The sequence below is a fragment of the Talpa europaea genome, assembly GCF_964194135.1.
Source record: "Talpa europaea genome assembly, chromosome: 11".
NCBI classification, from domain to species: Eukaryota; Metazoa; Chordata; class Mammalia; order Eulipotyphla; family Talpidae; genus Talpa; species Talpa europaea.
Window position 1 is genome coordinate 26,256,774 of NC_140078.1, and position 27,836 is coordinate 26,284,609.

Sequence of the window (27,836 nt, forward strand, 5' to 3'; positions counted from 1 at the left end):
ATATGAAAAATTAAGTAAAATATGCTAATTTGAGTTCAAATTTTCAACTTAAGTTCAAAACTATTTAGACAATGTTTAAGGTAGTTTTTATGGGCTGGAGGATTTCAACAATCTCTATAGGTTTATTGGCCAAAATTAAATACCCTACTGCTATTCATGATTCTTCTTTAGGCATCTGCTATTCCTGACTCTTCACGGGCTTATTGTGATTGAGCTCAACTCCCAATGGCCAATAATTTTATCAGTTATGCCTTTATAATGAAGCCTCTAGAGGATTTCAAGAGGAGGGGCTTTGGAGAGCTTCCTGGTTGGAGAATCTTGCCAGACCCCAAGTTCCAAGGGAACAGATGCTCCTTTGTTCAAGACCTTGCGCTGTGTCTCTCTTCATCTGGCTGTTGACTTGCATCTGTTTGCATCCTTTGTAACATTTTGGTGAGTAAATGAGTGTTTGGAGTTTTGTGAGACACTCTAGCAAATTAATTGAACCTGAGGAGGTGGTAGTGGGAAGCTCCAATTTGTAGCCAGAGGATCAGAAGCACAGGACAGCTGGTCTTGTTTCAGAGGGTACAAAGGTGAGGGTGGTCTTGGGAGACTGAGTTCTTAACCTGCGGCAATTGATATTATCTTTGGGTAGGTAATGTCAGAATTAGTTTGGGTTCTCTGCTGGTGTTTTAGAATTGCTTGTTAGTGTGGGGAAGCCTCTACATAACCACAGTGGAATTGGGTCCAGAAACCCCAAGCACTCACTTTTGAGCTATGATCTTTGTTTGCGGGTACCCACTGTTTCACAAGCCACTCCTTTCCTACTCTTGTCTCAAAATTTCATGTTTAAACTGATAAAAACTCCCCTTCTATCCCATAGATGAAAGGCATTTCAACCCTATCATATCAGTTGACATAAATATTCACTCAGATGCAGGGAAAAAACACACAAATATTAACTCCACGCATTAGCTATTGTTATAATAATGCTCGGCAACACATATTCAAATAGCTGATAACAACAAATATGAATATCCCAATCATAACTCTGGAGATTGGCTAATTTAAGCTGGGTTGAATGGGGTGACTCTGCTTTTAGGTTGTGAGTCAGCTAGAACATGGATTAAATTCAGGTTTGCTCCTCCTAAGTGCATCCACTACCCAGCAGAAGTTCTTCTCATGGCAGATGACCAGGGTGCAAGCCAAGATGAATGACACAAGTTCAGTTAGAACCTCTGCTCACCTCATATCAGCTAATATTTTATTGACCAAAGCAAGTCACATGGCCAACCTCCATGTCAAAAGGTCCAGGAAACAACTTTACCCATGACAGATATCAAAGTGAATACTTAACTGAAATAGAATCCAAACTCTCATACCCAAGATGTCCTTTTTAAAAGTTACTTTTTTTGGTAAATAATTCCCAAAACAGCCTCTCTCCCAGGCCCTGCTGGCTACCCGTGGAGCTCCGGGCTCTGAGGCTTCACCGCAAGTGGACCAAACACACAGTGGGTGGCAGCAGATGCTGAGGACTTGGAACCTGTCAAGACAAGTGCTCTAAATTAGGAACAAAGCATTCCTCGGGCTACGTCAAACTTTAAAAATAAGTCTTTGCTCCATACACAGCTAATGACCTTGGTGAAGACATTCAAAATGCCTCATTTAAGGGCCTCCCTTGGTGGCGCAGCGCTTGAGCAATGGGCTGCGAAGCTGCCCACAGCCTCTGCAGGGCAGGTTTGTTCCCCCGCCGCAGGCGAGGGTCCCACCAAAAAAGGAAAAAAAAAAAGCCCCATTTAAGATGTTAAGATGTTCAAGTAATTACTTAGGAAGTTACCATAGGTTTTTCTATCCCATCTGCTCCCTGCCTCCAAAGCCTCTTTCCCTTGTTGTCTCAGCTACCTGTTACCACGCACAGAACCCAATTCTTGGACCAGTTCTGCAGTTGTTATGTGTGCCTGCAAATTTCTCAGGCACATTAAGAGTGACCTAATGTTAGAAATCTGCAAGTAAGTGGTGATTTCAGGTGAGTTCTTTGCTATGAAATTGCTTATCTACTCTGCTATCTGATGCCTTCTAAAGAGAAAAGTCAACCACCGTCCTGGTGAGTTATTTCTTTAAGGTTGAGCCACAGGAGACTGGGAAATAGGGCATAAACTCCTTTAAAATATTCTTTTCTGAAGCAACTGTGGAGCAAGATAAATCTCTTATTAATTCAAGCCTAAGTCCACAGGCAGGTGCACACAAACTCACACACACACATACACTGTCTCAATGTGTGCAGTTTCCCAGGAACCTGAGTGCTTGAAAAGCTTGGGAAGTAGATGTTAGTTACAAGTGGATTGACACATAGGACAGATATCTGCATATTTTCTGATTCATTATTTACTGTAGAGCCTAGAGATACCTGAACCCCCTCATGGCCAATCCTGTTTCATGGCCACACGCCAAAGAAATGCAAGCTTTTTTTTTTTTACAAAAGAAAAACAAAATAAGTTCATTTAAATCTTCCATAAAAATTCAAAGAGAATTCAAAGGCAGATGTCAATTTTATTGCATGACATGCCACACGTGTCTTCCCCATCAAATACCTTGAAGTCCTACATATCTCACCAACTGTGTAGCCAAGCTGGTCCCTCCCAATTCTTCCTGTCTGTTTCAGCAAAAACCACAGAAAAGACTTAGAACTTATGCAGACAAACAGAGAGCAGAAAAGCAGAGAGCACCTATCTGTAGAATATATGTTCTTGTCACACTTGATTCTATCAATTTCTACACCTCAGAGAGGTCTTGATTCTACCAGAGTCCTCAAGTCAGGCATCATAGTCAAAACCACACTATGTGATTTAAAAAACAAAACTAAGGTGTGGAGACCAGGGCTCAAACCCCAGTCCCCTCATATAGGTAACTGTTTGAATTTGGAAAAGTTACTTTGTTTTTATTTACCTATTTCCTCAACTACCAAACAGGGATAAATGTTCCTATTTCACAGCATCATTGTCAAGATTAAAGGACCTGGTGAAAGGAAATCAGGAGATGAGTAGGTCCGTAATAAGCTTGCCCTGCTCCTGAAGGACAGTCTGTGTGGGAGAGACTCAGATCACCTAGTCAGGCCCTGTTTTCACATTAGTTTTACTTATGGATGTCTTTTCCCCTAGAAAAATATTAAAACTTCCTGACACATATTGTGCCAATCCACTGCAGGGACTTTTGGAAAATGGCAGTTTCTATAAGAAGTACATCTAATGCTGGAGAGTTCTCCCCATGTTCTCTGAGTACAAGTTAGACATGGAAAAGGTGATGAGGGATGAGTCAACTGCCCTGCATCATCCTCTCTCAGGGGAAAAAGTGAACAACTCCAAGGAACTAGGTACATCTCTCTGAGATACACCAGTCAGTCCTCAGTCCCATTTGTAAGTTTGCTGTGTTGGTGGAGGTTGAAAACTTAATTGAGCTTTAATTGGTCTTTGCCTACTTTTATTCACTATCTACACAGGGCCCTGAAATGTCTGGTGCCCTGAGAGCATTAAGCACACTCTCTACAGTATGGAACCAACTGCCGTTTAGCCAACTTGGCATCAAATCCAAGGGGAAGTTTTTTGAATTGAGAAGACTCAGGGCTGGGCTAGTACCTTCTGCAGCACCCACCTAGAGGTGACGGAGAATGACACTGAGCCCTGAGTCATGGCACGGGGCTGCAGCTTGCGGTGGGGATGCCATCTTCGTGACTTGACTGACTGAAGGAGGTGCATTTATTTTTTAATTCTCATAATGTTTCTGTAGATGCTGGCCAGAATCCTGAAGAGTTTGATTAAGTTTCTGATTTCTGATCTGAGACATTGAGATTTATCAGAACTCACAAAGGAAATGTGCCACTATAGGGACAAGGTCTGTAATTGCTTTCCAGTTTCATAGAAACTATTGCCTACCTAGGAGAGAGAAAAAAGAACTTACACAATAACCAGACACCAAACTCATATATTGCAGAGAGGACCTCAGAAAAAGATAAAAAAGTGTGCCACTTAAAAAACAGTGAGTCAGTTTTCACAGGAGATTCAATCTGGCAGGTTGTCAAGAATTGGCAGTTTCATTTCACTTACGCTATTTAACATAACAGGAATTCTGACTTCTTCTCACTGTTAGACAGTCTCCTCTATCAAGAAAACAACCATCTGTTGGAGGCATATGCCTGCCAGGACAAGAATTCCTTCTCATTTTGCACCTGCTTTGTTGAAAGTTTCAATACTACATTTGTAAACAGAAATATCTTCTCATTCTTGATAATGAGTCAAGACTCATACTTTCAGTATAGAAAGAGAACATCGGTAAAGCTATCTGTTGTGAAATTTGCCATTGCTTAGAGGTTGGTATTTTTTTGCACAAGATTTTTGTTTGTTTGTTTGTTTGTTTGTTTGTTTTCTAGAGGCATGTTTTATTTATTTATTTATTTGCTTGTTTGTTTTTGTTTATACATGCACTGGGTACAGTCAGAAGCGCGGGAGGGTGAGAGAATTCACCAGAGCCAGAGCGTGGAGCAGAGCAGGCAGAAGGACCGAAGTACACTGCTGAGGGGAGCAGCGGGCGGCAGGAGAGGTCTGCGCGCCATGTGGGATCCTCCTCCGGTGGCCGGGGAGCAGCTGGGGATCGAACCGGCGCCTCCGAGGCCGCGGGCAGCTTCGCAACCCAGCGCTCAACCGCCGCGCCACCGGGGAGGCCCATTGCACAAGATTTTGAATCGCCATCCCCCAGCCAAGCATAAGGACATTATCTTGTTTCTCTTCCAATGCCTGAGACACAATGGGCGCCCTTTGCTTATTGCTTTAATGAATGAATGATTGAAATTATGTAGTTATTTGACGTAGTCTTTTTTCCCCAAAGTACAATATGAAACTTATTCTATATTAGTCTAAGAGGAAAGTATAAATAGTATATTCTTATTGGAAGCAAACATTTTATACATACATGTGCATGTACACTTTATGTATATGAGACATTATATATTAGTTTATATAACATATATAATATCTATGTTGTATATGTATATGATACATACATACATAACAAAGAATATTTTTCATTTCCTTTGCCAACCTCATATCAAATAATCAACCTTATCTAGGAACCATTAAGTATGGAGAACTAAAATTTGTCAGTGTTTCCCATCAGTGAGCCACAAGTTCCCAAGCAACCCCTTTCCACTCCAAATAGATATAATCTGGCAAATCCATATATTCAGACACAGTAAGGGTGTTTCTCTAGAACTTTTCTTCCCACATTTGTTCTATGAACCTCATCTGGGGGCTTGTTGGAAATGTAGAATGTTGTCCTTACCCCAGACCTCCTTAAAGCAGAATCTGCATTTTAACAAGATTCTGGACTAGGAGTCCATGGTTAAGTCAGTTTACAAGCCTATGTGATGGACTGCTCAACTAAACCTAGGGAGGTAAGCAATGCCTAAAACAAGGAAGTTCCAACTGTTTTTTTAAAAAAGATTTATTTATTTATGCATACAAAAACTAGGGTATAGGTCAGAGGTACTGGGAGGGTGAGAGGATTCACCAGAGACAGAGTAGGAAACAGAACAGGTGGATTGACTAAAATACACTGCTGAGGGGAGCAGTGGGCAAGACGGGAGAGGTCTGCTGTCTGCTGCTCCATGTGGGTCAGCTCCCTGGCCCGCTGGGGATAGAATTCATGCTGCATTGGCTGTAGATAGCTTCACAGCGCTGCGTCTTAACCCCTTGCACTACCAGAGAGGTCCAGAAGTTCCAACTTTTAACAAAGAGGAAACCCCGTCAGCCCTTCCCAGCTCCTATATTTTTTCAATTTGAAGTAGGAAGAATTGTCATTCTCAAACCAATGCCCTTTTCTCAAAATCATTGACTGGGGTAAAGTATGAATAGAATGGGTAAAAAATATATATTGACTTCATAAATTTGTGAAAATATTTCATTCTTTGCTTTGTTTTCTGTGCCTTGTCAGCCTGCACTGTCTTAGAATTAAGTAACTATTTAACTTATGCTATATTTGACCTTGTACAGAGCACTTATGTTTATAGTGTTTCTTAAAGACGATCACAATAATGATAACAACCATGATGGTAACGATATGCTGAGAGCACTTCATGCTTCCTCCTAATAATTCCCATCAATCTGCCCAGAATTCTAAGTAACCATGAATTTCAAACCAGGTTCTATGGAGCCCTTGGTCTTATGGAAATACAGAGGGAGAAGAGGACGAGGAAGCAGCTAAGTGGGTTGGCAAACCCACAGGGATTGAACTTAATATTCAAAGAATGGGTGATATGACACAAACATGAGCATATTTGCTTTGGTGACTTTCATAAAGTTGGACAATACTTTTTCTTTGGGCAGAAAATTTTCCAGTGAAAGCAGTCTCTTGTCTAGATAATTGCTGGAGGCCTGAAGTTAATAGATCTTGGAATATTTATTATTAAGGTACTTCTGAAAAGGAAAGAGGACCATTTAAGAGAATGAAAATCTATGTTTTGATTCAAGCATATTTTGGGTCCATAGAGGTTGATAGAATGTGTTTGCAAATTTCAGATTCAGACCTAGGTTACAGCAATACCATAAGTTATGATGATGAGGAAAATAATAATACTGACAACATTTTTAAAAAATTGAAAGTCCTGAATTCTTTGTAGAATTTGGAATACAACATCAAAAAATTGCATAGAAGATGCTCCTTGTATGGGTACATTCTGGGCATGGTGATTTAAAAAAAAATGCCTTGGAATGTGTTAAATTCAGTTTTGTCTGAAGCCAAAGGAATGTGCCAGACACTTCATAGTGACCCAATCTACCACTGTAATTCTGATTCTGAACTTTTTAAATTTCCTGGTGTAAAGTCCTATGAGTTTAGGATCACAAACCTGCTAAATTACATTGTGATAACAAATCTAAAATTCTGACTTTCCCTTTGTTTAGTCTTTTTGCCCTCACACAGTTTCATGATCTTATCAATCCTTAGAAACACCCTGAAATAAGAATTAAAAAAACAGGGATTATATCTAGTTTTACATTGCTCTCACTTCATGTGTGGCAAGTTATATTTTCCAAAGATGGCCATTGAATCCTATTCTGTATGTTCTTCTTACAGTGTGACTGCAACTCTCCTCCCATCAAGTAGTAGGACTATGTACTCTCCCCATGAACCTGGGAAGATCTTTGGTAACTGCCTTGAATAAAAGAATATGGAGTAAGGGCCTCCCTGGTTGCCTAGGTGTTAAAATCTCAGCACTGTGACTGCATAGGTCCAAGAGGCCTGAGTTCGATCCCCGGCCAGGAAGCTAACCCACACGATGCAGCAGACCTCTCCTGTCTCACCCACTGCTCCCCTTAGCAGTGTATTTCAGTGGATGTGCCTTTCCTGCTCCCCACTCCATCATGGTGAATCCTCTCACCCCTGGCCTACACACCTACTGTGTATATGTATACCCTAGGAATCAGCAACACAGCTCTAAGTACAGACACCATAGTCATATAAATATAGTTCAACATGATACATGTATAAGAAAACACTATTTACTGTAGCTTCAAACTAGAAACAGCTCAAATGTCCAACAGTAGCATAAATGAATAACTTATAGTCTATTCATATAACGAAATATTATACAACAATGAAGATGAATGAATTTCAATTATTGCAAAATAGATGAATCTCATAAACATAATATTAAGCAAAACAAGTCAAATATGTAACTGTATATATTATATGCTTTACTTACAAAACACAAAACAGGAGAAACTAATTTTTATGCTTAGAAATCAGAGAATCATTACCCTTGTAGGGGAGTTTTGACTAGAAAGGATGCAGGACCTTCAGGGTTGAGTCTATGGTGTGTAGACTTATGATTTATGATTTGTATATAAAGTTTTATGAAAAATTGTTAAAATAAGCTGGAGATAGTCTTGTGGTTCTTTGGACAATGTGTGCTGATGGGGTTCCTGTGCTCCTTCTAAGCCTGGCCTGTCCCTTTTCTGTAGTAGAAGGGGAGGAGGTGAGAACTGTAAGAAGCACAGCTATCCCCATAAAGGAGCAAAGCCCTCAAGAGAAGCAGTTCTATGAAAAGGGAAAGCATATTTCCTGGCTTTCTCCATCTGTCATGCCATATGCAGCCACATCTATCAACACCCACTGTGCTGTATGTAGTTGTGGGGGTTCCCTCCATATAAGAGAATAACTTGCTCCAATTAGATCTTAACATTAAAAATATTTTCAAGCTTGAAGTTCTGTGAGTTGAGTCATTATCATCTCAAACAGGCACAAGTCAATAGAATTGGATCCTGCATTTAAAGTCCTAAATTCTACACCTAAAATCTTAAATCCCTAAAACACCAACTTGGGCACAACCATCCAATTTTCTTTTCTTTCTCCTCATGTTTCTATATTTGTGCTTCATTTAGGACTTGACTCAGGCCATTCTATTCACATTATATAGCAGCTGAATCTCAGCACTCTAACTTTTTTTTTTTAAGATTTATTTATTTATTTATTTATTTATTTATTTATTTATACAAGCACTGGGTACAGTCAGAAGCATGGGAGGGTGAGAGAATTCACCAGAGCCAGAGTGGGGAACAGAACAGGCAGACTGACGAAATACACTGCTGAGGGGAGCAGTGGGCGGCAGGAGAGGTCTGCGCGCCATGTGGAACCCTCGCCAGTGACTGGGGATCTAACCTGCGCTGCAGAGGCTGCGGGCAGCTTCGCAGCCCAGCGCTCAACCACTGGGACACCAGGGGAGGCCCTCAGCACTCTAACTTAAGGAGACCTGTGGCCTCTATCCTTAGCTCCCACACCTTCAACCAGCCTTTAAGATACATGTCCCTGCATTCCACAGAGCATCACAACACTCAGATAACAACAGGGAAAATGAGCTGCAAAAAGAAGGATTCTGAGTCTTCCATGAAATGACTCCACATGTGCTTCCTCTGTTATCCATCTCTGACATGAGAGGGCACGTGCCTCATGGAGTTCTGTGAGGACAGAATGAGAAAATCATGTGAAGGCTTTAGCCTGGTCTCTGGCACATTCTAAGTATTCAGTAAATACTAGCCAAGGTTATTTTCTGTGCCTTTGCCCTTTCTGCTGTTGTAGAAAAGTACTCAGCCTCACCCTATTCTAGCACAGTCATAAAGGCTGAGAGGTACAGGCCAAGCTATTCCCAGCCTGAAACCAAGGCCAGTTTATGGCTGGTAGGCATCGTCACAAGTGACTGCCTGCTGAGAGACGAGGAAGGCAACAGCCACCACCCATCAGCATATCCTGGATTCTCCTGCACATTGTCTGTTGTTTATAGCAGAGGTTTTTAACCTCTTGACTAAGACCCTCAGATGAAATGCACTTTACAACATGCAAACAAGACATACAAACAAAATTCTATGAAGCAATTCTTCGCCTTACAATATGCAAAGCATCCTGAGAGTTAAAAATCCATTTTCCTTTGTAAAAAATGCCAGTTGCAAGCTACTACATTAACATCATGACCAACAGTATTAGTCTGCTTGGGCTGCCGTAGCAAACTACCACAGACCAGGTGCTTAAACCACAGAAATTCATGTTCTCACAGTTCTGGATTCTGGGAAAACTGAGATCAAGGTGACGGCTGATTCCATTCCTCAAGCCATGGTCTCTGCCTTGCAGGTAGGTGGCCTGTGGATTAGAAAAGTGGCTTCTGTGCTATTGTCTATGCATCTAGTTTAGGGAACAGAATCTGAAGTTACTGTCTTCATTTCTGCCTCTGACCTTTAAAAATTTTCATTATTTATTACTGCCTGCTATTTTCAAGGGACCAAGAATATCCTCTAAAATGGAATTTGTTTTGCACCATGGAAGGTCTAGGGAAGAAGAAACTTAAAAAAACAAAAGAGGAATTTTTTTAAAGGGGATGCCATTTTAACTTATCTTTAATGCTCACTTTAATATGAAGCATCTCCTTCATTCATTCATTCATTTCCCTCATTCATTCAACAAGTTTCAACAGAGTGCTCATTATGTGCAGGACCATTCATACCAGACAACTGCCCTTATATTCCAGTGTGGCTAAGAGATAATAAACAAATAAAAATGCAAGTGTACAATATTCAGATGGTGGTAAGTGCTATGGAGGAAAAGCAAGCAGAATACGAGGGCTCGGAATGCTAAGGATGGCGGGAAATCTGGCTATTTTTATAAGATGGCTGAGGAAGGCTGCACAGGTTATCAAGCCAAGGCCTGAGGGACATGAGCTCAAGCCATGCAGACATGTGCAGGGAAGGTGATTCCAGGAAATGTGAAAAGGAAATGGCAGTGTTATTTGTAGACTCAAAAGTTATCAAGAAAGCAGCTGCAGGTGGAGCAGAGCAAGCAAGCAAGGGTAAAGCAGTTAATGTTGAGGTGATGGAGGTCAGTGTGGGAAACGATCATGTGGCACCTTTTGGGTTTTGTTCTGAGTAGAACAGAAAACCATATGACAGTTTTGAGCAGAAGAGGGATAACCTGTCTTAACTGGTAGGCTGCTGGGAGAAAAACAAATCTAGAGAGGTAAGAGTGGACAAATCTAGAGAGGTAAGGTAAGAGTGTCAGTGGGCCCTGACAAAAATAGGGCAGAAGAGATGGAGCTTGAGGACTGGCTGGTACCTGTGGAGGTGGTGAGAAGTGTTACATTCTGAATAAACTTTAAGGAACAGTGGCCAGATTATATTGATGGCTTGGGTGTTGGGTATGAAAGAATGGAGTAAAGGGTAACTGAGTGATGAAAATACATGGTGAGCAGGGACACATTCTCTGGAGCAGTACTCCCCCAACAGGAATATGTCCACCAATTCCTGGAATTAAATGCAGGTTCTGAGGCAGCAGCCTGGGAGGGGACTGAGTATATGCATTTCTGTCAATCTCCCAGGTGCTACTGATGATGTTCATCCTGGACAACACTTAGAGAACCAACCAGTGTTACAGGAATGTCATGCATCTTAGTGGTAGCAATCTGGATGCTGGAGCCAGAATATGTAGGTTCAGGACCTGTCTCTGCCATTTCCTGACAATATCATCTCATACAAACCTCAGTCTTGGTTTCTTCAACTCTAAGTGGGACATCCCTGTGAGAATTTCACAAGTTGGAAATATAAAGTACCTAGAACAACATCTGGCACATTGTAAACACATATTAACAATTATTTATTACTATTACTTTTGCTATTGTTTCCTTTTGATAGGACAAAGTTTGCTCTTTCTTTATCCTTTGGTCCATAATGTGTATGTCCCAGAAGGGGTGGGGAAATTTGACTGGGAACCAAGAAGTAATCTAGAAGACCAATTGCTTAGACATAACTTTATCTTTGTAAGTTCTCAGTCATTAGAGATTCCCTGATAATTTAGAACGATCATGAGGGTCTATCATGAGAGAATAGAAATCAATTCCTTGAAAGAGTCCCACTTTCAGGGAAACTAAGATCTAGAAGTTTGTGACAAGAAGGTAGGTTTTAGCTCAATTTCTGGTTGAAACTGGAGTCCTTACAAATCTTGGCTGCTTTGGCACTGGTGATATTTTCAAACAACGTCTAAGCAAGTAATAAACAATATTTTTCAAATTTTGATTCATACTCAATAGTGTTCTCCCCCAGCTTCAAGAAGTGAAGCCCTAACCCCCAATATGATGATATTTGGAGCTGGAGAACTTTGAAGGAATTAAAGTCAGATTAGGTCATGAAGTTAGCGGCCTCATGATGGGATTAGCGCTCTTATAATAAGAGGAAGAGAAAGAGAAAGAGATCTCCATCATGTGAGGACACAGCAAGAAAGCAACAGTCCACAAGGCAGAAGAGAACCCTCCTTGAGCAATGGAATCCACCAGTATCTTGATCTCAGACTTCCCAGCCTCCAGAACTGTGAGTACACAGACTTCTATTGTTTAAGCACCTGACCTATAGCAGCCCAAGCAGACTATGCTTATAATTGAAACATTATGTTATCACTTTAGTAGCTTGCAATCAGCATTTTTTTTAAAGATTTATTTATTTGTTTGTTTGTTTATGCATATAAGCACTGGGTACAGTCAGAAGCGCAGGAGGGTGAGAGAATTCACCAGAGCCAGAGCAGGGAGCAGAACAGGCAGAAGGACTGAAGTACACTGCTGAAGGGAGCAGCGGGTGGCAGGTGAGGTCTGTCGTGTCATGTGGGACCCTCACCCGGCGGCCAGCGCTCAACCGCTGCGCCACCAGGGAGGCCCAGCATTTTTTTTAAAAAAAGGAAAAACAGATTTTTAAAAATATATCAGAAAGCATTACATAGTATTATTTTAATTTAATTTTTATTTATATATATATTTTTTACATCATTGCTCATTTTTAAACATTGTTTGCTTCACAATGTCCCAACCCCCAGGTGTCGTCCCCATAGAATTTCCTTCACCAAAGCACCCATGCACCATCACCTCAGCCTCCTATTTTGTTCCCCTATATTCCTCCTATAAGTGAAACCATCCGATATTTTTCTTCTTCCTTCTGACTTATTTCACTGAGCATAATTCCTTCTAGCTCCATTCGTGTTGCATATTATAAGGTTAAGCATTGTCTCATGGAAATTTGTGAGTGTGTCCTAGGTCAAAAGGGTCTTGGTCAAAGGGTTAAAACCCTCCTGATTTAAACATCTAACAAAGATGACTTTTGGAGAATAATCTGGTACACAGTACTAGCACCTAAACATTTTAGATCAGCACCCTAGAGCAGGAAGCAGGTGTCCACGGGACTATGTGAGACCCAAGTTCAGCTGCAACACTATGAGAGCAATGCGAAACCTTCCAGATGATCCAGTCCCTTCTCTCTCTGGTTATAGGGAGTCATGCTGACCTTTTTCAAATGAGCATTGAAATATTGGACAATTTGGGGATTGAGAAGCCTTAAGAGATTTCGTGCTCAGTAGGGCTGTAGCAAAGTGAAATAATATCTATACCCCTAACTAATTTATTAGGTTATGCTAGCTCAAAGGTTTTCTTTGTTAGGGGAAGATCTTTGTAAGAGGAAATCTGAATTACCCAACTTGTGTCAGAACATCCTCACACAGAGTGTAGGGAGCCAGGAGGCAGTGAGGAAGTCTACACTGAAGTCAGGAAGGTTATAGGTAGATTTAGATTGACTCGGTTACTAGTAATCGTGAGGGAAGGGTTTCTGTACAAGATGTGTATGTGGCACCTGCTGTTCTTACCCTTGAGTTCTCTGTTCTTAACTATGTGGACAAAAAGAAAATATGCTCATTTAGAGTTCTATATTGGCAAATCCGAGCAAGGAAGTTCTTATTTCAGCAAAGCAAAACTTTTCCTTTTCCCAACATGATGCCAGCATTAATGGCAGCACTGTTTCTGACAGTCTAGGTTTTTATCCTCAAATAGCTATTTAGAAATCTGATATTAGTAGAATAAGTAGGAAAATCATTGCCTTAATTAGCCTTACAGAAACTGGACAGGGAGGGAGAGCAGACCAGGCTTTGTTGGTGTAGATCCAACCCCACCCATGTTTAGGGATAGTTTCAGCTGGATCTGCTCTAGGATTATTAGGGGAAAGGATGTCCTGAATGAACTCGACAAACACGGGTTTTATGGACTTCAACCCTATCCCAGACCAACATGATCCAAGACGCCAAGAACTACAAACCCCATAATGTCATCACCAGGTGTAAGGGGCAGGAATGGACACAGTACAGGTTTTCTGATCCCATGCAGACCGGGTAAAGAAGGAGTCAGAGTCCTCAGTGGTTTTGCAGGTTTTTTATTGGGGTGACCAGGCATATGGCAGGCAAGGGTGCTGGCTCGGGGGCTGGGAGGCTGGCAGGCAAGTCTTCACTCTATCTGAGCTCTCTGGAGTTCGTTCCGCTGCTTCTCGGCTTCTCTTTCGGCTTCGGCTTCGGCTTCGGCTTCGGCTTCGGCTTCGGCTTCGGCTTCGGCTTCGGCTTCGGCTTCGGCTTCGGCTTCGGCTTCGGCTTCGGCATCGGCTTCGGCTTCGGCTTCGGCTTCTACTGCTCCTGCTGGCGTCCCCGTGACACCGCCCTTAAAAGCAAAGTCTTAGCTCAGCTGAATCCCATCTACCGATGCCCACACCCTATTCCAGGTGCCCGCCATCAGGCATGCATTCAGGACAAGGATCCATCATCTATCCTGATGGCGGAAGGGCAGAAAAGCCTGATATTTTCTTTACCCTACACCAGGGAAGGGAGAATTGCTGGGAACTGAGGATGGAGTTAAGAAGCCAGGCTTGGTATATAAGCAGACATATGTGGGCCTTGGGGACCCTTGTTTTTTTGCCAGTTTTCATCATGCTATTGTGGTCCCAGCTCAGTGAATTGATTTACCCATTTATCTCTCTCTTTCTCCCTGAGTTATTCCTTTCTTCATTTTCCCCTTTTAGTAAATAAACCCTTTATTAAGCTTTTTGTTTGTGCCTGCAGTTGAGTATTATAATAAGTCCCTTTTAAGTGCGCAGGTGAGGACCCACAGTCAGGCCAGGCAACATCTTTCACATTGGGGTTGCCCTGTAACAGCATTGCTAAATAACTTCCTATGTCTCTGAAGATACCACCTGAAAAATCTCTTCGAAATAACAACTATGGTCATTTTAAAACAGGTCCTCAAATTATTTGGGGGGAGTCCTGATGAAGGCTTAGAGGAGAAAAATTAGGATGGAGGTATCACAAGGCCAGAAACTGGAGGTGGAGATAGTTCACATAGTTGTTAGTTATAGAAATGAAAAATTTGGTGCTAACTGCTATAGAAAGCAGCTGAGGTGAAGACAAGAGGGTGGGGATACGGAGATTGAGGGTTTCATTGTAGAGAATCACATCCTTACAAATCAGCCTAGCCACACCCTAGAAGTATTAATTCAACAATAGCTAACAATTCCACAAGGAATGAACCCCTCCCTAAAAGAAGAGCCCTGTATTAGTAAAATTTGAGCTCTGGCTAAAGGCAGGTCTCCTGCCTGCCTGTGACTGCAGCTTCCTCTCTTTTTCTCCTTTTCCTAATAAATCTGTCCCTTTTTAAATGTATCCTTCACTTATCAGTGTCTGTGTGAACATCTTCAGCTCCTCTGTAGACTCGCCATGTGCCACTGAAAGGGAAACTGTGCCAGAACTTTTCTCAAAGGTAGCCAGAGGACCTTGCTTACTGAACCCCACTTCTCATCAAAATGACATCACTCTCATCAAAAGGTAAGTTCTGTGTCCCCAGCACCTGAATCTGAGCAGATTTTGGTGATTTGACTGGAATCAATAGACTCCAGCAAAAGGGACGCTGCTCCCCTATTCGGAAAGAAAAGGGCCATGAAGCTAGCTCAGGCAGCTTCGGCAGCTTCTCTTGGGGTGCTTGCTCTGGGGAAGCCAGTTCTCATGTAAAAAATACCGAGATCACAAAGTGAAAAGGCCCGGTCCAGCCTTCAGACGCCAGTAGCCAATGGTTTGACTTCAACCATTTAAGAGACCCCAAGTGAGTCCTTCCCAAATTTCTCACCCACAAAATTGTGAACAAAAATCACAAGGCTGTTTTTAGGCTACTGTGTTTTAAAGTAATTTGTTGCTGAATTACTGAGACAAAACAAGGTTATTATGGTTGGTGAGCTAACAGGAACAGGAACAGCCATCTGCTCTGTTAGCAAACAGCTCTGCAGATGGTAAGCTCTGTGAGGGAGAAGCACATAGCAGCGATCCTGTCTGTACCCTCTGGATCAGGCCCAGAGCAAGTGCCCCATGAGCTGACAAGCAAAGAGTGTCCCAAAAGAAATTTGAAAAATATTTTATTGCTCTTGCACTTTGAAAATAGTTTTTTTTTTTACTGATACTGTCTGGTCTCGGGTGGCAATGTTTTCTGTTTAATACTAAAAAGCAAACACCACAAAGGTGGGCTTTTTCTAATTACAGAGATCTCAGAACATGAAAAGAAATGATTTGTAAGAGTAAATTATGGTATATTTCTTAAAAACAGAACGATGCTTGCTTAGCAAATCCACTGATTAGAGATTAGAGCTGAGTTTACACTTCTTTTCAGCTGCAGTCATTTGTTTATTTGGAAAAAAGATCCCCTTTGGTCTAGATTTTTTTAAGGATCATAGTCAGTGTGTGACTCCTCACATCTCACATTGGAGCACACAAAACACACACCCGGTGAAAGTTGTCTCAGCATTTACAAAGTGGCCAGAGGCAGGTGGCAAAATAAAACAAATTGCCAAATAAAACAATCAGAAGGGCAGAAGCCACTTAGAGGGAGCAAAGAGAGATGCCTCTGGATGCAATAAATTAGCTAATTGCCTCCATTGGGCAAAGACTTGGTCCTCAGGTTACTGTCAGCTAAGACAGAAATAGAAAGTATGTGGGTATATGACCTGACACCAGTTTTATTTCTTCAGGCCAAACTCTTCTCAGGAACCAAACCTATGGATATTTGTAGAGTGGACAATGTCTCCAGCCACAATGTGGGACAAGAGAGAAATATACCATTCAGGTGAATCATTCTTGCTCAGTCCTTTAGCATGAGTGAGAATGTAGCCCCTGAGACAGGCACCCAGGGAAGTGGGGCAGAAAGGGCATCTGAACTGGTGCTGCTGCCATTCCTCCTGACCTGTAAAGTCTTCAAATGCTGACTTCTCTGATATAATGGGACCTCAGCAGACATCCCTCCATCTCTTCCTCCTAGCCTCTTATACCATTGTTCTCTGCCTCTCCTCCTTAGTGTTGTTCTTTGGAAAGATGACCCCAGATCAAACCTCTGTTGTGCAACTAACCCACCCAGAAACTCAGGAGTCTTCTTGGTCCCTAAAACGGATGCACTCTCTCTTGCTAATTAACTTTACCTGCTTGAAAGGACCAGTAAGCAGAACAAATGCACGGGGCCGGCAGACACAGAAAGTGAGCCCCTCTTTCTTCTAGGTAGTCAGGCTGTGAGCTCTTTTCACTTGGCTGGGGAAATGGGGGCGCCTCTACAAAGGAAAGTAACTTGAAATCTCAATTGCAATGTCTCCAGAAAATTCCACTGACTCCTTTTAGTAGGGGAGTCGATTCCCAGTAGGGGAGTGATGGGAAAGTAGTTGGAGAGGCAAGGCTTGTTTTGTGCTCACTGAGACATCTCTGGCAACACTTTAGTTTCTATGCAAGTATTTTTCTCCTGCTGTCCATCATTCATTCATAGAGAACAGGAAAAAGTCCTGTATAATATCCTGTTTATTGCACATGCCTGATTATTCTCTATATACATATAATTATCTGCCTCCCCTTCCAGACTGTGACCTCCTGAAGGCAGGGATTGTGTCTTATCATCGAAATTCTAACACATTAATACAGAGTTCAGGGAACAGGCACAATTCAAGATGGGGATTTCATTTACCTTGAAATCTTTACAGACATCTTTCATTTTAGCAGAGTTTTTATGATGTCGGTTCTAAGAACTAATTACATAGGTATTTCTGAACTTGTTGAAAAGCTGACTAGGAGAAATGTGTACTTGGGAAAAGTTAAGGTTGATTGTGTGGCAACCATGGAATCAGAGACAGAGGCCTCATCTGGCTTTTTCCAAAGTACTGTGCCAGGTAACTGGAAGAGAAGAGGGTTTGACTCCTTGAGTCTGTTGGAAGGAAATAATTTCCCAATAACATGTCTGCTTTTGTCACTGTGAAATAGATCAGTAATAGCCTTGGAGTGAGCAGAAATGTGTCTGGCTATGTGAGGACTTGGGATTAAGTGGCCCTGCAGTTATTACATATTGACATCCTCATGGTGGAAATGGCCAGATGTCGATCAGAAAAGTACAAAGCAGCTGTGGTCCTTAAAGAAACAGCCTCACAAGGGGTTCAGACATTCCCTTTAAATCCTTATCAATGTGACATTTGGTGTGTGTTTCTAGAGAATTTGACAACTACTACTATGAGCCTAAAATCATGCATTTTTTTTATTGAGGCAACACTGACTTACAACACCACTTCAGTTGTCTATTACCAAACCCACAACCAAGGTATCCATGGTCCTCCACCATAGTCTATTGCCCCACCCCACCCCTCTTTTTTCCAGCTATCTCCGCCCCCTCTGCTATTCTTAATGCCACTGTTAGATTTCTTGGATTTGTTTTGGTTTTGTCTGATCTTTGTTTTGTTTTTCTATAATCCACTTATGAGTGAAACCATCTAGTATTTATCTTTCCCCTTCTGGCTTATTTCACTTAGCATAACCCCCTCCAGTTCCATTCATGTTGTCATAAGTGGCAAGAATTCATCACTTTTTATAGCTGAGTAGTATTCCATTGTGTATATACACCACATCTTAATCCACTTATCTGCCACTGGGCACTTGGGTTGTTTCCATTACTTGACCATTATAAATAGTGCTGCAGTGAAAATAAGAGTGCATACATCTCTTAAAATTAATGCTTTTTGCATTCTTTGGGTGGATACCTAGGAGTGAAATTGTTGGATCATATTGTAGATCTATTTTTAATGTAAAAGCATACAGTTTAGATCCAGCAATGCCAATTTTAGGAATTGTTTCTAAAGAAATTGGCAGGAATGGGACATAAATGTATATAAAAGGATGCTCACCTAAATGTAATGGAATATTATGTAGACGTTATTATGTAGAAGAACTATTATGTAGTTATTATGTAGAAGTTATTATGTAGAAGTCACATTGTAGTTAGTAAAACATGGAAATGATATATTAGTTGAAAAAATCCAGAGCAAAATAGTACTATGATAAGATCTGCTTGTATGAAGGATGTATGGAAAAAGAATAGGAAAACATGGAAACAATGATTATCTTACTAGGATTTAACATGACACTAATATAATCAATAGGTGAGTTTCTAGGTTGACTTTGTGGTTCCTTATGTTGTGTTTATCAGTCAGTATTTATGTCTGGCAGGACTTAAGATCTTGGACTCTTAATGGAGTTGAAATTGCAGCTCTTTTAATTCACTAGTCATGTGATCTAGGTAAATTATTTAATTTCTTGCAGTTGCCACTCAGTAAAATGGGGATGATAACAATAATAATATGCACCACATATAGTTGTTTTGATAACTGAGTGAATTAATACATGTAAAGAACTGAGAACACAGTCCAACATATAACAAAGTCCAATATAATTACCTATTACTAATATTTTTACCACAAATAAATTCCTATAGTGCATTTCAGTGAAAAATCTCACTGGCAGTTGGCAAGCTTGAACTGGAGACAGAACTCATCCCTTTAGAGGACTGTCACTTGACCCATGCCCTCACCATTTTAGAAACCCTTTTTTTAAAATGGGGTTAAAAATATCTTTCTCCACTTCTTTATAACACTAGTAAAAGGTCAAGTAAAGTATAATTCTTGAAAATCCTGATCAACAGAAATATGTGGGAGAGCGCTTACCCTTGTTTTTCTCAAGGATGTAGGTTTTAAAGGGTGATAAACTGGCATGGTTAGGGTGAGTCAAGGCTCTGGGAAAACTACCAACTCCTGATTTAAACTCTGTCACCTGCATGATGGAAATATCTCATAGTTACAGTAGCTCATCTCTTAAAAATCTGTCGTGGAAATAAGAAACCCAGCATTTGCTCTTTTGTTGATAAAAATGACAAACCAGAACAGAACTAAGTGCTTAACAAAAAGACTTGGTTGAGTTCTTTCCATATGTGCAAAGGTATATTTTATTAGGACTAAAAATAATAGCATAGGCAGAAACATAATGGAAAGGGAAATTTCTCATAACAAGTCAACAAAGAAAATTTATGGACACATTTTTATAAATCACATGGGTAGATTATGTGTAGAAAAAAAGATGTGGCTGTTTTAAATAGGAAGTAAACATCTATTGAAGTCCTGTTGTATGGAAAGGGATTGGGGAAGGGGAAAATAAACTAACACCACTCACCCACAAATTCCAAGCACATTAGCGAAATCAAAACTTTATAATGAAACCCAGAATAGGTAGGAAGCAGGTGCGCTTTTAGCAAGCAGGGCCCAAGCAATTTGTTCATGAGAAAAAAAGTTATATTACTAGAAGGATTAGGAATACTACAGAGAGGCCAGATGGGGATTTTAGGAAATTAGCTTTGTATTGTAGGGTGTTTTATGTCAGATATCTATGAGAGAACAGACAGGAGTCCAGAGTAGAAGTCCCTAAATGTCTTTCCCTTATCATGACTTCAAGAGCTCACCAAAACCCACATTCATCTTCAGAGCCAGCATAAAAAAGTCAGTAAGTGAGCATGTTCCTTTCGAACACTCGGGGCATGACCCTCACCCCCTAAGACCATGAACTTTGCAAGATTCAGCATAGAATTTAGTAGCTGACCTACCTCACTATGCTGATGAAATTTTTGCTGGCCCATAATATGCAATGTATGATTCTTTTTATACAAAATATGTAAATTCTTAAACCCGAGACATTAACAGAAATTTACAATCACAAATCAAGAGTGACCTAAGCAAGAGCCCATGTTCAGGTTTTAAGACTCTAACCCCTGAAAAAATGAATTCACCATGTGGCAACAAATGTAGAGTTGATGAAGGATTAGTTAGAAGTTCCTGCAGTAGATTTTCCCCTAAAACCCTGCAGTTAGGTGTATGTTAGGAGTCTCAGTAGAGAATCATGTGGAGAGAATTTTTAGGTTAACAAAATACAAAGCTTTAAACAGAAGAAGAACCAATTAGTCAGATGAGGATCTTGGTTTTAGCCAGATGTCAGACAGGTTTCTGCCCAAAACCTTTGTGAATGCAGTCCTCATTGCTGTTTGAAAGTCTTTGTTGCTGTTGGAAAGTGTTAATGTGCTTGCTTTTTTCAAGCATGTGTGAATTGTATGGATTCTATTTCTTAATACGGGTTTAGTGTCATTTGATACTCATATGTAGTTGCCTCGTGTCATGGCTTCTGAGGTTAACATGAACTTACCCTTCACAAGGACAAAAACAGGAAACTAATTCAGAAATATGATTTGGTTGTCCTGGTTAAACCTCATTATTACAAAGTTTTCCTTAGCTCAATATTTCCTTGCCATAAGCTTATCCTCAACAGGAACCAGGCACATTTTTAGACCTGTATCCCAATAGATATTAAAGCCTAATAAAGTAACTTATCCAAGGTCGTTAACATGGTAGCTACTGAGCCAACTCTGCTTTTTTTTTTTTTTTGCCTTTCATAAAAATTCATCAAAGACAGTAGCTGCAATCAAAAGATTTTCCATGGTGGGAGATCAACAGTAAGATCACAGTAAATCCATATTCCAACTTAAAGTTACCACTGAAGATCTTCAGTGGTCTGATGCCAACTAGAACTATACATTCTTTATTAAGTTGATGAAAAATATTTAAAACCCATTGAAGTCATTGATAGAATGGATAAATATTGTAAATTATGGTATCTTGGCATAATGGAATACTATACTGCAACAAAAATGAATAAACTTCAAGCATATATGACTACATGTGTGAATATCATAATATTGAACAAAAGAAGCAAGAACAAAATAATATACAATGTATGATTCTCTTTACACAAAATTTATTTTAAAGATTAATTACTTTGTTGTGCTAGTTTTTAAGATGGTAGTTACCTTTGAAGGTTGGGTGGTATATAGACAAGGGTAGTAGGAGTTCCTGGAGAATTAGTAATGGTAATAGTAACTACTGGTAATGTTATGTTTTCAGAATAGGGCTGTTATTTTCCAGCTTATGAACATTCAGTGAGCCAGAGAGAGAGGGAGAAATTTTTTTCCACGCAAAACACTTAAAGACCCTTGGACAGAGACCCCTCAAAGTCTAGAGTGCTCAGGTAATGAATCATGACCTTACTCTTCATATACTTTTTTAAAAATTCCATCTTGCATTCAAGTCAACAAATTAAAATGGTTTTACAAAAGTGAGGTTCAGACAGATATATTTGTAATTGGAGTCCTCCTGCATTTCTCGTCTCTTTCAGTTTTTTTATTAAAGCAGATGTACACATATCAATGTGGTGGTTATGTCCAGGTGTGGTCTGTGCTATGTTGGTAATTATGAAAGTAAGTGCAGACATTGTTTGACAGTTAAGCAGTCTTGGCTATTTCTTACTCAAGAGTCAATGTTTCATTTAAAATGTTGTCTCCAACACCCCATTGAGAATAGGGCTCAATCAAGGCATGGACTTTAATCCTTTGATTCCATTATGCTTCTTGTTTGATTCTGTCCTAATGACTCAAATAGGTCACATCCAATATGTGTAAATTTAACATTTTAAGTTGTATTTTTTCATCACCATAACCAGCATTTCTACCAACCACCCTTGTATGGTAACAGTAATATTCATTTGCTATTGTTATGGTAGGTTCTGTTTATAATTGCTGTCAGTATTATTATATGACAAAATACCCTGAAACATAGTAGCTTCAATTTTTGGTTCTGGGTTTCAAGGGACAGGAAATCAGGAAAAGCCTAATTGGGCAGTTATCCCTTGGAGTCTCCCATGCAGGCGCAATCAGTTGACTGAGCAGCAGTTACCTACAGGCTGAACTGGTCTCGACATGCAAGATGGTTCACTTGCAGGGCTTTCCTGTGAATAGGCTATCAGCTGATTGAATTGAGACTGAGAACTGGATTACTGACAGTCTTCTGCAGAGTAGCAGTCTCAGGGTACTAGGTGGTCTTACAGGGTGCCTGACTTCCAGATTCCCCAGTGAGACAGGGAGTCTGAGGTTGCTTCAGGCATCAGACTGTGTTACTTCTGCTGCATTCCTTTGGGTACAAGCCAATCCTAATTGGAAGAGAAGGGACCTCACCTCTCAGCAGTAGGAATATCAAAGTATTTTCACCTTAAAACTGCTACACTGTGTAACCAGTGCAATAACCAAAATAAATTTAATTGTTTACTTTTCTTATACTGATGTTCTCTTGGGTCTTTTTTTTTTTTTAAGCTTTCATGACCTGAACAAGGTCATTTTTTTTTTAAGATTTATTTATTTATTTATACAAGCACTGGGTACACTCAGAAGCGCAGGAGGTGAGAGAATTCACCAGAGCTAGAGCGGAGAGTAGAGCAGGCAGAGTGATGAAATACACTGCTGAGGGGAGCAGCGGGCGACAGGAGAGGTCTGTGCGCCATGTGGGACCCTCACCCGGTGGCCAGGGATCGAATCGATGCTGCAGAGGCTGCGGGCAGCTTAGTAGCCCAACGTTCAACCGCTGAGCCACCGGGGAGTCCCTTCTCTTGGGTCTTTAACCACAATGTTTTAAGTAGTTGTGGAAATGGAAATTAACTAATCAAATGCCTCTACTATATTTATTATCAAAAAAGGGTGTTCCTGTTTAACAAAGACATGTTTCTGTAGAGCTTCTGTACAGAAGCTTCTACAGCTTCTGTACAGCTTCTGTACATGTTTCTGTAGAGCTTGAGCTTGTAATTCTTTAGGGAATGTATTATATCTACCTGTTCTTTTGAAGAAACCATGGTCTAAAAGGTCTCAGATCACCTCCTGTTAAGTTGCAGGGCCAGGATTTGAATGTGTTTTCTGACTGTGAGTCCAGTATTAGAACTGTCACTCTCAGAGTTCAGAGTTTAAATGAGTTTCGGTCATTTCAGAGACATCTATTGCACCAAGTACCCAGATGTTTCAAAATCTAATATGTATTTCATCTTAACATTTTATCCTGGGATATTCTGATTCATTTCTTTAAGCTGGACTAGTATCCACTGAGTGAAGTATTAGCAACTCTTCTGAACATAGAAAATGGAATAAACAATCTTTAGGTTCTTAGAAATGCAGCAGAACCTTGTACTCAGGAGGAAAGGAAATTTTATTCTGAACTCAGAATTTATTTATCAATTGCCTTCCTGAAGGAATTGAGGATTAATAGGGATTAAATCAGCAAGCGCAATGAAACTAGATGGAGTTCCTAAGGGCTCTAGGGACCAGACTAGAATTCAATGTGATCCTGGGAAAATTAAAAAGACACCATGTTCGAAAGGAGATAAAATGGAGTAGGAACATCATCTCAACAAAAATTCACATAGCTACAAAATTGGGTAAGACTGACCAGACACATCCAAAGCAGACGCTCACACTAGCAACCAGGAGCCCCTGGTGATGGGTGGGAGTCAATAATATTAATTTCAACTGTGGGGCTCATGGAGACTAGAAAGTATGACTTTAGGATGTAGGGGCTTTCTCTGACCTTCCTCCATTAGAACACCTTTCCTTGTAATATATACTCAAAGTTGCTTTAACTTTTCTTTAGTGACCCGTCTCACTATTAATACTTTAAAATTTGGGAGGTGGTTATTTGACAAATATTGTGTGCTCATTGGTCAGTTCTAAGAAAGCAAGGTCGACTCTATTTCCTTGGTATATGCAGTGCCCACCACATGTCTAACATGCAGGTACTTATCCTACTTATCCTTATTTACTTATCCATAGGGTAAGTAAATCCATGGATTTTCCTATCCATAGGGAACATGTTGCTAAGTTTTTGCCTGAAATCTGACGATTAAAGCGGTTTTGCGGTCACTACATTGAAAAATATCTTTCCACTCTATCTTCTAATAGTATGAAGTTCATTTAAGAAAATGAACTGCTCAGTTCTCCAGAATTGTGGGAGAAATTACTGAATGAATAAGTTTATATTAGGATGAGAATCATGTAGACATGACTTTGGCAGGACTATGAGTTTTGGTGTCATGTGGAGCAGGGGCCACAGCTTCTGGACATGTAATCTTCAGCTAAATAAATTTCTAAGCCTCATCTAACATTTTCTATAAAATGGAAATGAAATTACCTTCCTTGTAAGATGCCGTGATGATTCAATTATGTATAATGAACACCTTTTCCATCTGCTTACCCATCCAAAAATGCTTTTTGTGAGAAATGTTCTCCCAACTCCAGGGCCATTCTATGTAGTTCCTTCCACCCCCTCTTCTCTGGCCACGGTTGCTTAGAGAAAGCAAGGACACTTCATGCAAAGACTGTCCTGGGAAAACTGGGTCTTTACTCCTTCAAAATTCAAAGTAGAACATAGGCATTCTGTAATAAAGATGAGGGGCTTCCACTTGAAGAAAAGATAACTCCCAGGGACAAGTCAACAGAGGTGGATTACTTAAAATCACCCTGAAGGAAGGAACAAAGCAGCATCTGGCACAGAATTTGGCACATGGTAGGTTCTCCTAAGATTCATTCATCCATTTGGACAATGCCATTTTGCTCTGTGCTCTGCTAGGAAATTCATCCCTGAATGAAACAGACATAAAATCCTTGACCTCCTGGAACATATTCAGCTGGAGAGACTTGTAGTCCTGCAAATAAACATGCAATTGCTAAGAGTGATAAACAGAATAGCTCTGATTTAGAGGGGTTCTGGGATTCTTTTAAGTGTTTTCTATCTGGAGGCACCCGTGGCAGGATAGCATGCCAACTAGGATTTCTGAATCTAGAAAATGACTCCTTCAGTTAAAATCCTGTTTCTATCTCTCCCTACCAGCGAGATCCTAGACTGGTTATTTAACCTCTGCTTCTCTGTAAATAGTGATGGTCAAAAGTTCAGATAAAGACAAACTTTAAAAGCAATTCTTAAAGCTGACTATAGATCTGAGACATCAGGGAAGGGTGGGGGGAGAGTTGAGAAAGGATCTGGGGCACAAAAAACTATGGTGGAGGGCTATGGGTGCTTTGGTGGTGGGGAGAAATTCTATACTGTCAAAATATTAACAAGGATATAAAGCAATGGCACTTCATTTAAATAAATAAGTCAAAAAATAAACAGCGAGAATAATAATAAAGTTAATATGAGATCCAGCCTCAACCCAGTTCTGTGCCTAGGAAGCTGATTTCTTATTACTGCACCACCCACATTCCTTGCACTTGGGTATCTGACTAGATTTGACCAATTGGAAATACATGCAAGAGACTGGAAAACCAAAAGGTTGGCAGCTGCCATGTTCTTCTGTCTGGTTATATCTCCTAGAATTCATTCTGACTATAAAACCCACCTGCTTGAACCCAGTGAGTAAAGAGGGAAAACTCCTTGCTGTGCAAGCAGGACAACTTCCCCTACTGGTTTCCCAAAATAGCCCCTTCACTAAACACCCTGCAACCACCCCCTTTGAGTAACCACGTGCTCCATATTGGGGCCTTCCATGACTAGAGTGCCTTAAAACAGCATAACCCTAAATAGGTAACTCAATAAACACAATAAACAAAAGCCATTATATCCATGTAGGAATTTTGCCTTGCATTCATGTCATTTCCTAGAAAATATCCACAACCCCCTCACTGAAAACATTGAGGGGAAGTAGTCCAAGCTTTCCCAGATTCTCCAAAACACATCTAAAGAGAATAAGGAAGTCAGGACCCTGCAAAATGCTAACAAAAAGTAGCCATACATCATTCTGGTCACTGGCAGCTTTTGTTTTGAGTCCAAAGCTCGTGGTGTCATTGTTAGAGATGATAATGCCTCCTGACATTGATGAGGAAGGGCAGATTTTCCAGTAAGAGAGTCCCAGCCAAATGTGAGTCTGTTATTTACCCACTCTAAGACAGAAACTCTCCTCTCTGAGCGTCTTGTGATCTAATCCTTTAAGCCTTCTGCTGGCACTGGAAACAATGTTAAGCTTTGGGATCAGGCCCTTTGGTTTTTATAATCCATGGGAATTTGAAGATGCTAAATTTGTGGAGAGCTTGAAAGTTCCTAACATATAATTGGAGCCCAAGGGGGAAATAATTAGGATAGTCATGTAACTCCATCAACTCTTCTCCAAGACTGAGTTATCTAAATCCCTTGCTACAGCTTCCTTATCTGCTTTGCCCCATTTTCCCATGGAAGAAGAAAAAAGCAGAGGCATTGAATAGCACTGAAAAGAAAAATCTCTCCAATATGATAGCTTACTGGCATGTACTGTGAGATATCTAGTGGGGAAGTATTCAAACTGATGCCACAGACGAGAAGTAGGACATGTACATTAGATCTAGGAACTTACTTTCCCTGTCTCTCCCACCCCAAACCTTGGCCATCCTTGCCAGGGGTTAACTGACAGTGGCACTTAACAAAGAGCCCATCTGATCTATTCTTACTGATAAGATTTGTGGGGACAAGTTCATCCAAATTTATGGTGATTTAGGGCTCAATCTTGAAAGTAGGAGGATCAACGAAAAGTTGATTTCATTTCAGCAGTCATTGTCACTGTAAATAGGCCACCTACTAAGAGAATGGATTTCTGTGGGATGTTCCAGCAATGACTAGAAAGGTTTAGCAAAACCTCAGAAAATGAATTCTTATTTTTCTAGTCATCAGAGGCACTCATCTAAATGTATCATCGAACATTCCAGCCACATGTTTTGGGCCACCACTCGGAGGTCAATCAAAGCAATGTCAGCTGGTGTCAGAAAAGAAAAATGCCCCCTCCACATTGGACAGTCCCTTCTGTTGCTTACAATCTGATGAGGCATAATCTGACTGATTTTTATGTCAATTGACTTGGTGGGAACCTATCATAAACCAGAAAGGAAAAGGAAAATTGAGAACCATCCCTGGCTTTCAAACCCAAATAGTTCTGAATAACACTTGACATTGAGTATGTGATTTTAGAAGGTTTGTTGGATTCAAATGAAGTCTGTACATAAGGTTTTCTTGTGGAGAAGACCAATGTGTAGTGGCATTACTGACTTCATTTAAGATAACTGGCATCCTGTTAGGCTTTTAAGCCAAGGGGAGAATAGACACAGGCATAAGCAAAGGTGGGACAGGTAAAGTCATATATATGGCTCAATTTGAAGAATTATTGGGGCCACCCTATTTCAAGGCTCTTGAAATTCCTTCATTAGCAAATCACTTTTAGGGGAAAATATAGCCTTCCAAAGACACTCCAGGGAGCAAATTTTA